The sequence below is a fragment of the Carassius gibelio genome, chromosome B2 (genome assembly GCF_023724105.1).
Source record: "Carassius gibelio isolate Cgi1373 ecotype wild population from Czech Republic chromosome B2, carGib1.2-hapl.c, whole genome shotgun sequence".
NCBI classification, from domain to species: Eukaryota; Metazoa; Chordata; class Actinopteri; order Cypriniformes; family Cyprinidae; genus Carassius; species Carassius gibelio.
The window spans coordinates 23,546,155-23,561,943 of record NC_068397.1 but is presented as its reverse complement, the minus strand read 5'-3'; the positions used below and the strand labels follow the sequence as shown (position 1 = coordinate 23,561,943).

The following is a 15,789-nucleotide window of genomic DNA, read 5'->3' as shown; positions in this document are numbered from 1 at the left end:
ACTGAATACATTCAAAAATGATTGACACTGGACATGAATAAATATACATAAACAAGTAAAACACAACATAAAAACAGAAAAATTGAAAATTAAGTTCCAGTAAAATATTTTCACAATCCTCTATGTATTTATCATGTGTTTATAAAACCCAGTTTTCTTGTATCCTCAGCTGAAGACTGCTAATCACACTTACATGTTCTGTTAAAAGTGACGTGACGTGGCCAAATACGGTGACCCATACTCGGAATTAGTGCTCTGCATTTATCTCATCCAAAATGCACACACACAGTGCAGTGGGCAGCCATTATTTTTTTTTTATTTTTTTTTTTGCTGCGGTGCCCAGGGAGCAGTTGGGGGTTTGGTGCCTTGCTCAAGGGCATCTCAGTCGTGGTATTGAAGGTGGAAGGGAACACTGTACTGCTGTACATTCACTCCCCCCACCTACAACCACCTCAAACCTCAAAAAATCGCAACCTTTGTGTTATGAGTCAAAACCTCTTATAATTAGACCATGACTTCCCCAAAGTGTAAAATGAAAAGAGAAAAAACATGATTGGTATGAAACCACTTACAATGTCTATAAAACTTGTAAAATACATTTTCTTTTTATAAATCATTTACGAGAGAGTGTGTTGAGACTGAGAGTCTAATTGAATGATTGTGCCCCAGGAAGTTGCAACTAAATGAAAACAAAGAAGAAGAAAAAAACTTTAAAGAACCATCTTTTTTTATAGATTTAATGGACAAATTTAGGCAAAAATACAAAAATATACCCTGGCACCTGGGGTTATTATTTAATGTAAACACTAAAGCAAACATGATGCAAAACTGCAGACTCAAAGTGAATAGATGACACTGTCACCGACAATCATTCAGTTCATAAGGCAGATATGTTGTCTGATTTCTAGAGATGTAGGCAATAAGACTATAGCGCAAAAGAGCATAATATCGGTGCTCTTCACCTCTGCGTGATGTAATACAAAGAATATGACTCTATTAGTGTGGCACAACATTAGTCAAATTAGCCAGAGAAGGCTCAGAGTATGGATCTTTACAGCCCATTTCCCCCTTAGTAGCTATAATTAGGGTAGTTTTTGTGTAAAGTGCCCTTTTGAAGGGCAACAGAAAGTCTCCTTGAAGGGTGATTAGAAAAAGCTTTTTCTCTCTCCCACATGTTAGATATTTATGTTAAAAAGGTAATACAGAATCCATGAAGAACTAAGAAAGAAAAAAAGAGAATGTGGACTAGGATATATATATATATATATCTGTATAGGATGTCGTTGCCTACCTGTTTCAACAGAGCCATTAACAATGTCTTTTGCGCACCATTAGAGTCTGCGATGTACAGAATCGCAGAATCACATGAATATAATTCACTTCAAATGGATAATAGAGTGCTTTTAACATCGACTTGCCTTCAGAATTGTGCCTGTTGAGAACCTCCATCATCCTCAAGCCTTACTACATCAGATAAAGGGCCGACCGTTCATATCATTTGACTTTGAACGAGTCCTTGTCGTTAAATGTACAGTTAAAGCGACCGAGGTCTGTCTTTATGATTAAATACAGTTTGGAATCAACGTTCTCTTATTAAATGGTCTGATCTCTACTGTTTTCGCCACAAGTGGCCGCTGGCCTACAAAAAGATGGGAACTGTGTTTTTCTATCTCAATGTTCTTGGGGACATTAATAGTGTAACGTACGGCTAACGTTATAACATATAGCATTTGCATAAACTTGAAGGAGATCTGTGGATAAGGTAAACACCGTGATTGATTATTTTTTTAATAGCATGTTTGTCAGATAATGACATCTGTCGAAGTCATAACTTTATTGTATAAGTTTAAAGCTGTTTTCTAAATGCAATAATCCAAAGCTACACAGAAACCGTGTTAAGAAACTTTGTTTACTGGCAGCTGTCAAACTCACAAAATAACTTATTTTAGTCATTTTGCTACTCTCTGTACTGTAACGTTACTGGTTTTTGACAAGGTAGAATTCCTTGAAGTATGTTTGAATATCAGGTAAATACAATATCAGACGAATAAAGTAAGCATTCAGTATCATAGTAAGTTATAATTTAAAGTAATGTTAATATGCAATGGTTGTTTCTTAAGTGTAATGTCACTGGACCAGCTTCTTTAGATTTTATTAGTGTTATTAATATTAATAATAGTAGTAGTAGTAGTAGTATTACTATTATGTATCTTTAAGTTTCATCATGTGTTTTTGTTTGGTCACATTGTGTTGTGTGATTTTTTTTTCTTTCTTTTTTTTTATGTTCACACGGTATGTTATTCATCCTTTGTTGCAACAAAGTGTGAAATGTAAGCACAAAGTGCTTCATCCTTAAACATATACTTCCCTCTGCTTATCATTGTCACTGCACAGTTTTTGTTATTAGCAATGTACACCATATGTATTGACATCCGTCCATCTGTTTTCCTATTTTAATAAATAATAAATATGTGTTTACAGGGTATGGTTCAGACAATGTAATTTTGTCAACAAAATGTGCCTTATCCAGTGTGTAACTTGCACTTCACTAAAGCTCAACTGTACATATATATTGGCTTGACTTGATTTGACCATCAAATTATTATACTATTATACTATTATTCTTTATCTATGAGTATATTATTATATGTATATAAATATTTTTTAAGTGTTTATCAGGCTCTAAAAACAGTGCAAAAAAAAAAAAAAAAAAAAAAAAAACATTATAAATAGTCTTGAATTTGCATTAATCACATCATTTGTTTCCAGAATGTTTTCCCATTTCATAACAAAACATTTAATTTTATGCTTGTATTGCAAATACTAGCTGCTTTGTGATGTCTTTATTGTGTTTATTGTAGTTTTATCCAGTATACTATGGTGTGAGACACTATAATGGCTGGCCGGATTCCTCTGGTTTTGCTGGCCTGTGGCTCCTTCAACCCCATTACCCACCAGCACATACGGCTGTTCGAGCTGGCTAGAGACCACATGCACCAGACGGGTTAGTGCCACCTGTTCATTTACCTGAAATTGGCCATCATCTGTTATTAGGCCTAAATTGGCCTCCTTTCCACCATCCCTTTGGACCTGTCGCTTCCAAGTGATTTCTGTTATGTAACTGCATTTTGGTTTATTTTTGTTTTGTTTGTTTAATTCTAGTCTAAAGTGTGCTTAAATCTTTTATTAACCATAAAAAGACAGACAAATTAAATAGTTTTTTTTATTCTAAAGGTTATTGAAAATTTAGTCTTCCTTCCTCTTTTTTTAATATCATATTTGATAATTCAGGCTTTTATGTCCCTTATACTATAATATAGGAGAATTTGGGGTTCCTACTTAAGATAAAAAGAAACACAGCAAGAATGTGCAATTTGGTTCATTTGCTAGTATTTATATGGCCAAAAAGTTGAAAGATGCACTTCATAATAGAATACTTACATAAAATGCATATAAAATTCAGTTGTCAGTCTCTATCTCCCAATAATGTGTCTTAGTAAAATTATAATTTAATATGGTGCAATACCAATATGATAAGAATAAATATATATTTATAAGAATAAATATAAATGTTAACAAATAAACATTCCTAAAAAGCCTGACTTTATATTTTAATATTAGTTTTCAATTAATTAAATAAATGTAGTAGATTGTGTACAGCAGGTTTTTCAGCAAAGGTTTGATCATTTTACAAATTAAGAGGCCTTACAATTGTGTGTATCAAATATAACACAGCTTGCTTTATAGGTTTAAAAATATCTTTATTATGCATAGGCTTTTCTTTATATAAAGCTGTAAGGAATGTGTGACAAATGCACAGTTTTAATGTTGAATGTTTTGATCTCAGTGAAAATATACTTGCTTAAGTTCAAGTATCACCAGCAAAAAAAAAAAGGGCATTGTAGCTGCTGCTGTCTACAATGCAAGCAAGCATTTCAAGTTTTGTTGATTATAATTGGAACATTTTGTTATGTTGCAGTGCTTAGCTTTCAGTGTAGACGTGGTGTAAAAACTCAGCATGGCGCTGGCACGCTGACATTTTTGCTTGTGTTTATTTACAGTACACAGTGTACTCTAAAATTGCTCGCAGATATAGCCTAACAAGTTACCAAAATAGCTTGCGTATGATATTACCTCAAGAGTGGCTGGAAACTTGTTTGTGGTTTCTTGTCATTTTTATGAAAGATTACAACTGACTTTTAAAAAATGAATTTTATTGATGAATTCTGTTTTATAATGTCTTGCATGCACAGCTTAATGAGAAACCGCAAAAACAATTGCAGTATTATGTGAATTCATCTCGACAGTGCAAAATTACAGCATTATTTGGCAAAAACATTAAGCATTCAGCAACTCATTAGAGTTTGCGTGTGCATGCAAAGCTCGTGTTAATTTGTGTGCAGTGGCTTAGAAACTTTTGCAGGGCTGCAGCACTTAGAAAAGGAATCAATGTCTCTTTAATAATCCAGCAATCATTTACATTTCATTCATACGCTCTGTGCTTTAAAGGAATAGTTCACCCAACCATGAAAATTTGCTGAAACTTTTCTCACTGTAAAATCAGCTGTTTGGACTCTCATTATGATGGCACCCATTCACTGCAGACAGAAGATCCATTGGTGGGCAAATAATGTGATCAATTTCTCCTGTATCCGATGGAGAAAAAAAAACGAATCAACATCTTAGATGACCTGAGGGTGAGTCAATCTTTTTACATTTTATAAGTTCATGCTTTTTCTGGGTATTGAACACATTTTGTTAGCATTGGTATAATATTTGAGCTACAGGAGCTTGAAATGCTTTATATTTGGGTAACACTTTAGTATAGGGATCAATTCTTACACTATTAGTTAGTTGCTTATTAGCATGCCTGTTATTAACATATTAGCTGTTTGTTAGTACTTATAAAGCATTTAATCAACATGACCATATTCTACATCCCTAATCCTACCCAATACCTAAACTTGATCTCACTAACTGTTAATAAGCAGCAAATTAGGAGTTTATTGAGCCAAAAGTCATAGTTAATGCTTTGTTAATAGGGAGAACTGGACCTTAAAATAAAGTACATCTAATCTTTTTGGGATATGTTGTCTCTCTCTCCATCTCGTAGGTCTGTATCGTGTGGCGGGTGGGATTGTATCTTCTGTCGGTGATGAGTATGGTAAACAGGGTCTTGTTGCTTCGAAACACAGACTGGCTATGTCAAGACTTGCCCTGCAGAGCTGGACAGAGACTGTGGTGACCATGAGGTTAATATAAATTTAAAGCACAATTTTACAAAAGTGTCCTACATTGGCTTCTTAACCATGACTAACGCAAATCATTTATTTAATCAAAACTTTGACAAGGCAAGTAACTTTCCTGAGTCTTTTAACACAATTGGGACACTGGCTGTAAAGGAAACATTAACCGGTTTTGACAGATGGGGCGCTTAATGCTGATTGCACCTCCATTATCCCAGAAACTGCTCAGAAGTGCAGCGATAGAGTCATCTTTGATGATAGGAAAGTTGCCTTTTTTCTTTACTTCAAAAGCACTGTTCAAATTTTAAACATACTGGCGTTATTATTATGAATGACAGTTTATGATACAGCATAAAATTACGTCTGAAGTAGGAGTATCCTTCTCCTAAATAAACTGATGGTTCACATTAGAGTGTTACATCTCACATATTAATACCCCTAAAAGTCTCATTTATATAATGCAATACTGTATATACAAAAATAATGGCACACATTGGCAAAGGTATATAGACATGGAATGTAGATATTCAATCTCTACTGTAGAAATATTTCAAGATGCAATTATATTTTATATGTTGCCTTTATATATGAATTCACCTTGCATTACCCTCTATAAAGGACTTCACAAACTCACTGTCATCTTCAAAATATCAGAGCTGAACTAAAGCCAAAACTTTATAGGAGTTGAATCCTTAAATTCCCTGTGTATGAGATATCAAACAGCCACCCTACTATCCATCCATCAAGGTTTTCGTTTTGCAAACGTGCCAAATTCTTGTTCCCTCTCTTCGTTGTGACATGCCGTTCCTCCTTTTGAATCCCTCAAGACATAGTAAAGTAACAAGAGACTGTTAAAGGACCCCTCAGAGCACTCAAATTTTGTTTTATACCAACTGCTAGCTATGCCCTTAGGTGTCTAATTAATACTCCGATGCCAGGGAGGAGGATGGCTGCTCTTGCGCCAGGGGCCCGTGCCAGGGCTTTGTCTTTCTAGGTTCGTAATTTACTTCCTGGCAGAATTGGACGAAATCACACAATTGATTATATGCCCTTGCAGTTGACCTATGTGATGAATTACCAGGTTGAGTTTTTGCTATTTTTAAAGGACATACAGTAGTGCTATGCTTCATACATGCAGGCTTTGTTACAAAATCTATTCAGCATAGGTTGCAACAACGTGCATTTATTAGTTATGTGCCTTCTAATGTGCGTTCTTTTTGCCAAGTTGTACCAGCATTGCATCTATGTCTGTCTATCTATCTATCTATCTATCTATCTATCTATCTATCTATCTATCTATCTATCTATCTATCTATCTATCTATCTATCTATCTATCTATCTATCTATCTATCTATGGTTCTACCATTCTATGTATTCTATCATTTCTGTCAGGCCTATAAACATTCAAGAAATCAGGACTTTTGTTAACAAGGCCTATTGAAGTCAAGATTCAAAAGTTTGTCTTGAGGAACTTTGCATTTCTTGTTGAAATTACTTTATAATTCAAAAACAATTCTATGTCTTTTTTAGCTACTTCAATTCAAATCCTATTCAAATTCTGAATGGTGCACATCCCTGATTCTATTATTATGGTTCTGCTATTGGTTAATTCCAATGTCCATTGTGCAGTATATATCTACACAAGTGCTGTTAACTCAACAATTATTCTCTATGTAAAAGTTTCATACTCCTATCTGCATTTAAGCAACAACAAAGCTTATAATAGCCTCTTGTGGGAGACTGGAGAAGTTGAGATACACATCTACTGTACAGGCTCATGTAATTTAGTGTGAATGTAAAGCTTCTCCTACATTCATAAGCTGATTATCTACACAGTATGGCCATTCATGCTCACCATTGCTTATCTGCTGTTTGTTTTTCCCACAGGTACCACTACGACCGCATAGCTGCTCAGTACCACAGCAGCAAGGACCTGCCCGCAGTCTCTGGTAAGCCACCTCTCAATCTTTATAAATTGACACCAGAACCTCTCATCACAGTTCGGTTTCCTCTAAACCTTATCTCTGGCCCAACAAAGCCTTTTCTGTTTTTGCTAATCACTTTAGATAAGTCTGATGCATTTAAAACAGGCTGTTGTCTTTTCTCTGGCCAGCACAAGCGCTGTTAGGCCTCTTTTCAACAATGCTTTTATTTGGGGTTGCTGTAGAGGAGCATGCTAATGAAGCCTAATACCCTCCACAGGATGACTGAGCTTAAGACAAGCGTGCTCGGACTGTTAATGAAGCTGAGATTAATAGCCAGGACAACTTTATAACAAGACAAGTGCCAAGAATGACAGAACACATGCACACAAATACCCTGTTATCTCAAAACCTTTTAGAGAACTCCCTTATTCAACGCCTGCTCCCCTTTGTTCTATTGCTATTCTTTCATGTGTAATGTCTTTTGTTTGGCTGTGGACTGAAGCAAGGCCATAATCATGTTTTGAACACTGGGGGTGGGTCCAATTATTTTATTTTTTTAAACCTTTCAAATAGAAATTGTATTTTTATTTCAAGTAATTACATAATTAAAGGATTTAAATAAATTCAAGGAAATATGTATGAGTGAGTAAAGAGTATGTATGAAATATTAATTTTATAAAATGTTGCAATTAATATTTTTTATTAAGAAATATGGACAATTTCACTCTATTTGGTATGACTAATAAATCAACAACACTAAAGGAAAAGCATTTCTTGTCTCATCACATTACATTTTTAATTACACAAATCACACAAATGATTTAGCCTATATTTAAATATGTCAAATATTACATGTTCAGCTAATTAAATCTTACCTTGCACTTATTATGTTAAAAACTGAAGCGATGCTGTGGAATTCATGTTTAGTATATGTGAACAGTGTGAACAAAAAATTAACTTTTACAACTTTTTGTCTTTTTAACAACAAACAGTTATGGCCTAGACTGAAAATTGCATAAAGAAACTCATCAAATTACATTCATCCTTCTGTTATAATGATAAATATACATATCAGTCAAAATTAACCTAAAAGATGTTTAAAATCATTGATATTTTTACAGAAAGAGATCCTTTTAATTTTAGATTTCATGTTGAATTATCTCAGGGATTATTTTTGATTAAATTGCTTTCATGCAAACCCCATTATAGCCAATTGAAAGAAATCTGGCGCTTACTGAATTAAGCCATTTATGATTGTCTAGAAATATTAGTGTTTATATTGGAATGTGCATAATTATTTTCTTTACTGGTTTTTCATGAATGTATTTGTTATTAGAATAAATATGAAGGGGGTGGTATTTCCCCATGCCCATGCAGTGTGCACATACATTTCTTTAGATCTATTTTTAGTCACATAAAGTAGAAATAAAGAGCTTTGGTGGGCCGATCGAGGTTCATTTCCTGCCCCCTGCAATTCACGCCTGCTCAAACAAAAGCCAGCTCTCAGACATATGTTATAGCAAGAGAATTAGAGTTAAAAGCATACTATTGATTCTTTCACATCCTGTAAATAACACTGCAGAGGTTGAGCCCTTATATTGCTAGCCATGAAATGATTTCTAATGAGGCGTTAAGGAAAGAAAAATTGAGATTTGAGATGCAAGGGTTCAAGGAGTGTCAAACATTTTGTTTATGAGCCACCACAACATATTGAAAGATGGGGAAATTCATTGATAGCATTGTTTTTTGGTTTGTATTTGCAAAAAAAGTAATATGTAAATCTGTTAACAGGCAGCAAATCTGTGTTCACTACAATTTCCACTGTGCAGTTTCCAGTATTGCAGGTTATTTCAAGTTTTGTAGGATGCAGAATGTTATCCTAATTTGGAACCGCAGAGCATCACTGTTATCTCTGCAGGAAAAAAAAACATCTATGCCACAAATAATAATAATAATTATATAAATGGGTTTGTACTGTACAAAAAAAGGGGGCATTTACTTAACAGTAATGTATAGTATGGTTCAAAAGACTATTTTGCTGTTTGTTGCTGTGAAACTGCCACACTACGGTGAGATAAATGCATGAAGATGAAGATTAATGCAAATAGTCTTTAATAAATCCACACACGGGTAAATCCAGGACAGCAAATATATACCTGCACTGAAAAAAAATGATTTTCTCAAATTAAATTCTAAATTTCCAATCAAAAAATTCTTAAATCGAGATGAGTCTTATACTCGTTTCCCCAGGAAACAAAACTAAATACCTTATACACTGTAATTTTCATCTGTAGAAATTGCATCTTAACGTAAATATTTTTAGATATATGATTTGGAAATAAAACAAAAATACTCAGTAAGAAAAGCTTTTTTGCAGGGTAAATGAGTGAATGAGGCGTTTAAACATCGCTTGCGCTTTTAAAAGGGGGAGGATGCCGAAATAAACTAAAGAAAACCTGCTCCCAACCAGGTAAGGTTCACAGAGTAAGTTACAATGGTAACTGACTCTGAGTATAAGGGTATTCTGGGTTTGACAAACCACCCATTCTGAAAACAGAAAACCCAGAGTTTCCCTCATATCAGGGTCAGCATACTCAGAGTTTTCACTTATCCTCGTTTCTGAAACGCTCCCCAAGGGTGTGACGGAAGCTCCTCTGATACAATCTGTATTGACTATTATAGTGTTTTTTTTATATTTTGAATTTTATTTTTATATTTTCAGTTTTAATTTTGAGTTTAGTTTAGTTTAGTAATTAAGTAATAGTAATATTTATTTTCTTACTTTTGGATTTTTATTCTTTATAGCTTTATTTAGTTTGAACTGTTGTAGTTTTATAGTTAAACGTAACATAAACTTATTCATTGCTGTTCAAGTTTTAAGTTTTTCAAGTAATATTCCGGTAACACTTTAGAATAGGTAACACTTATTAGTTGCTTATTAGATGCATATTACTAGAATATTAGCAATGTATTAGTGCTAATTAAGAACATAGTAATACCTTATTCCAGTTGACCTTATTCTATATTCCTAATCTTACCCAATACCTAAACCTAACAACTACCTTACTAACTATTAATAAGCAACAAATTAAGAATTTATTGAGAGAAATGTTGTAGTTAATAGTTAACAAGTGTTATCTATTCTAAAGTGTTGCCAATATTCCTATTCTGTTTTATTTTATTTTAGCTTTATTTTCAAAATACCAAAATGTAGTTTTAATCATTTAATTGAATAGTTTAATTAATTTAATTAACAATAACAACAATGTGGGCATCCTGTAAAATTTCTCCTTTTGTGTTTCATTGATGAAAAAATAATAATACTTTTGACAGGAGGGCAAATAAATGATGACAAATCCCAGTGTTGTTCAGAAGCACCTGGTTTTATTATAGACACATTTAAAAGGTGCTGTAAGCTATTTTGTATGGATTGGCACTATTTCATAATGTCTATTAGGTTACACTGATTTCAGTCTTCTAAATTATAATATCAGTGTCTGTGACAGCTCTAGACTCTTTACACGCCCGCCATCATTCATGTTAAGCACCATATTCAGTTTCATAAGCAGTTGTCAATTTTGTGCCGTTAATTTGGACAACTTTGACAGTATTATGATGACATGCTGCTGCTCTCCTGCTCCATCTTTAATTACAACAGTTGAATAGTTCCAAAACAGCTAACATTAATAACGTCACCTTTAAAAGAATAGTTCACTTAGAAATAAAAATATACTCACCCTCGGGACAAGTTTGGTTCTTCTTTGGAACAGATATGTAAAAACGTAACATTTCGGTTGCTCACCAATGGATCCTCTGGAGTGAATGGGTTCCGTCAGAATAAGAGTCCAAACATCTGATAAACACATCACGATAATCCACAAGTAATCCACACGACTCAAGTCTGTCAACACCTTGTGAAGTAAAAGCTGCTTGTTTATAATACACAAATCCTTCAAGACAATTAAAAAAACATTGCATTCTGCTAAAATATGAGTCCTTTATTTATAATATTGCTTCATCCAATTAAAAAGTTATCTCGTCTGAATCAGGGGAGAAATATGCCCAAATCAAACATAGTTTACAAGTGAAAACCGTTCTAAACAAATATTTTTGGTTTCCCCAGAGGAAGTGTTATTATGGATTATGGACAGAAAGTCGTGTGGATTTTTGTGCTGTTTTTATCAGCTCTTTGAACTCTCATTGTGACGGCACCCATTCACTATAGAGGATCAATTGGTGAGCAAGTGACATAATGGTAAATTTCTCCAAATCTGTTCTGATAAAGAAACAAACTCATTTACATCTTGAATGAATACCATACAATCATTAATGTGATCGCTTTCTCCCTTACAGTGGTTCCTCAGATGAAGCTGCAGTGTGGAGCAGATTTCATGGACACGTTTAAGGTGCCTGGTCTGGTGGGTCGATTTGGACTAATTTGTGTGAGCCGAGGTAGCCTGCAGCCAGACCAGGCTATACATGAGTCCGACTTATTGTCCAGGCACCGGGGTAGCATCTGTCTGGTTCGGGAGTGGGTCCACAATGAGATAAGTGCTACAGAGGTCCGACGATCCCTACGGAGGGGCCAGAGTGTAAAATATCTCTTACCAGACTGAGATATTGATTACATAAGAGAGCACAACTTTAAGCACAAGACAGAACAAAGACGTTAAACTACGACCTCTTGTCAACCAAACAATACAAGACTGATGCATAAGAAATAGCCTCCAGTGGTCTTAGTCATAAGTAGTAGCAAAATATGTATCCAAAGAATCACTTTTCATATAGAAGATGCGAAAGCAGTTGTAGTGGAGTTGCATATTTTGTCTTGTGTAAAATGAACGTTATCCATGACCATGTTTTCCTAGTGTAATGTGTGGAGAGGGATTTAGGAATTTATCCCGTCTCTGCAGGAGTTAGATTTTCCAGATCACTGCAGAGCTGTAGGTCTATGTTCGGCGGGCCTGAGATTTGTTGACTTTTGCTGAATGTCACAAGGAAGATAAATAACAGCCTTTACACTTTGGATGGCAAACATTGCTTCTTCCATTTCCATTTGCACAGAAAGCGTCATTCATGTTGTCAGATCACTAAAGATGTTTCATTAAGCTTTGTCAGTTGGGCGGGAGGTTCAGACGAAATAAAATAGAAGAATGTAGTTTGAGGCAGCGTTTTTTTTTTCTTGTACCACTGACTGTGAGTTTTGGCTGAACCCAGCTAGTTGCTATAAGGGTGTTTTTTGAAGAGTTGAAGCCCTCCTGCTGACAGTCTTTGTGTGTGGAGTTTGGGCTTTAAAGAAGGCCTTTATTCATGCTGTCTTGAAAGAAAAGCCAGACGAATTAATTCAACACAACTAGTCCCACTCTTCTAGATGGCCGCTGCTTTGCACAGAAGGGCCGTGTGTGCCAATTCAAAGCATCAGACACTTTTGACTGACAGATGAAAGGAGTGACAATGCAACTTGATTTTATATCAAGCACAAAACCTACTTTTATTTTATTTGAAGAACAAATAGACTTCAAAATTATGTATTTTATGTGAATTAATCTAAGAAGACAATTGAAATAGTTTTTTTTTTCTACATTATATTAAAGAAATAAGCATTATGTGTAAGAGTATTTTGTTATTGATAGCATGTTGCTGCATTAAATGGGGTAAGTTGTCACAATGGGACCTACCATTAAACACTATCACCTTTTCAGTGAAATGAAAACAGTAAAACTAACAGTAAAACTTGGCCTAGTGGTTAGAGAGTTTGACTCCTAACCCTAGGGTTATGGGTTCTAATCTTGGGCTGGCAATACCACGACTTAGGTGCCCTTGAGCAAGGAATCGAACCCCCAACTGCTCGCTGAACGCCGCAGCATAAATGGCTGCCCATTGCTCTGGGTGTGTGTTCACAGTGTGTGTGTGTTCACTGCTGTGTGTGTGCACTTTGGATTGGTTAAATGCATAGCACGAATTCTGAGTATGGGTCACCATTCTTAGCTGAATGTCACATCACTCACTCACTCAGTCTTATGAAATAAATGTACCATATTTCAATGTTTTATCCTGTTTTAATATTTTTCTTGACAATATTCTATCTTGAGAGGGTACTCGACAACATTGACCTCTGAATTATAAGTCAGAAATTGAGCCAAGGTAATGAAAATACAATGCGTGGCATAAAGATGCCATCTGCTGGGAGAAATATAATATTTAAAACAATGTGTAAATACAAGATGCTCTTAAAACCTTACATTACATACACATATACACATTACATTATAAGAGTCATTTCAGAAATAATTACTTTATTAAGTTTTGTATTCACATATACAGACATTATCTAAGACTCCTTAATGGATGATTTATAGATTTGTAGTATTCTCGTATCATACATGGTGGTTTCCTACTTATTATTTTTGGCCTTTTTTTATATAAGATGTTGCTTTTTATATTAAGCAGCATCAGTCTGAAAACGTACCATGAAAACGTACCTCATTACCATGTAACTCCGCTTCATGTCTCTTGACTCGCTTCATAGTGTTGATGAAGTACCATGTTATTTCCACCTGTAACCATCCCTGTTCTGTGGTATTGCTTGAGTACTGTTTTAAATCCATATGAGGCTGTCATTTTCTTTTCAAGCCATAAATGTAGCTATTAGAAAGATTGCCACCCCGCTGAAGCCTGATAAAGACCTCAATCAGGATGGAGATCACATCATCATAAAGACTTGTCATGAGTTTGAGAAGGATCTCAGTGGAGTGGATGACAGGAAATGTATGGTGAGCAAACACTTTAAGGTTTGAGAGCTTAAAAGCATAGTTTTATACCTTTTTTATTATAAAGTACTACTCAAAAAAGCTTTAATACTATTTATTAAACTGTGCTTTTTGGCTCAGTATGAACTTGCAGGATTATGTGTATGATTCTCCCTCAATGCATATGTTTTGCAAGGACACTAAATGTTTTGTGAAGATTTATTGAGATTTTTTTAGATTTTTCTTACCTTTAAGTAGCAAGTTTAAATGAATAGGCTTTCATGGTTTATTATACCATATCCAGGATCAGTTTAAGTCATAGGAATTTCATAATAGTTCTCTTATAGGGTTGCCATTTGTATAATTTCATTGCCCTTGAAAATCACTAACTGTGCATGTCATTTACAGCTCACAATCTCAACTAATGAAAAAAGATGAAAGTGTGAAATGAGAGCAATTGGCACTTTAATCTAATAAAAAGTGTTACTCTCTCTCCTTTCATTTTTGTCTGGCTTTTCCTGTAATTTGTGGGAAATTGGTATATCTGAGACCTGTGTTGAGATGATTACAGAGATAGAGAAAATCATCTATTTTATTTATCTATTTATTATTTAATTATTTTGCTTAACCCTAGCCGCCTTTTCACTATCTCTGACAAACAACAGACTGGAAGTAATTTGTTTAAAATGGAGAGTACTATGGGAGCTGCATGACGTTCTGAATATATATGCAGATTTATTTATTTTTTTTGATACAATTGGAGCTTCAGATGCATTGCAATGTGATGACTTTAGGGACTTGTATGTGACTGCCCAATTGGATGTGATGTATTCTAATTCAAAGTATGAGTGTGAGGTGAGTACTGGCAATATTTTGCACTAGAATTTTATTCTTTAATTAATATTGCAGATTGGAAAGGCGGCTTACAGTCCAGCACTTAAACGTTCTGTGTTTATTTTAGTATTATTTATACTCTTACAGTTTTATATATATATATATATATATATATATATATATATATATATATATATATATATATATTCAGGTTTATTTTTTATTTTAGTTTCACTTTTAGGAATTGTTTTATGTGTCTTTGTCATTTTTTTTTTTTTTAATATATATATATTTCTAAATAGACATATAATTTGCTTTTATTTAAATTTTAGATTTATTTTGGTTATTTGCCAAAAAAATTATATTTGTATTTCAAAAATGTCATTTAGTTTACATTTTCATCTGATATTTATATTTTCTTTTCACCATAAAAATTGGTCCAGCAGAAAATAAACAGTGTTAATTACGATACACTAGACTACACTGTCAGTTTTTTTTTTTCTGATATAACTCAAAAAAAGACCTGTGAAGTTTTTTTTCTTGAGTTGCAGTAAATCAAAACACTTTAAACGTAACATTCAGTAAAGATGTGACCTGGTTTGCCCTAAACAAAAATCACTCACCCCATTCAGTCCTAACAGCACCTGGCATTGTGGATTTTTATTTTATTTTTTCCTTACACAGAAATCTGGCAGAAAAAGAGGCTTTTCCAACATGTTTATCTTTGTGCAGCATATAATTGCAGTGCAGACATATTTATTGTGGGTCAGAATTAATTTTGTTTTTGTGTCAATAAAATATAGTTGTGCTCTTCTCTTCCCAATGCTCTTGCAAAATCTGTTTTGCTTCCCTGTGTCTTTACAGTCCTAACGTATACAGTATATATGTTCCAAATAAATCTCTGTTATGCATTATAGACCACCATCACCTGGGATGGAGATAAACTGGTATGTGTGCAGAAAGATCGAGGGGAGGTGCTGGACCCATTGGATAGAGGCAAATGAACTTCACTGCTGGGCCACGTCTCATGCCTT

At 34.3% G+C, this 15,789-nt stretch overlaps 1 pseudogene; it reads left to right on the top strand.

Moving 5' to 3' along the window:
* Window positions 1-1,645: 1,645 nt before the first annotated feature.
* On the top strand, window positions 1,646-11,845 carry LOC127950645 (nicotinamide/nicotinic acid mononucleotide adenylyltransferase 3-like; annotated as a pseudogene).
* The last annotated feature ends 3,944 nt before the right edge of the window (window positions 11,846-15,789 follow it).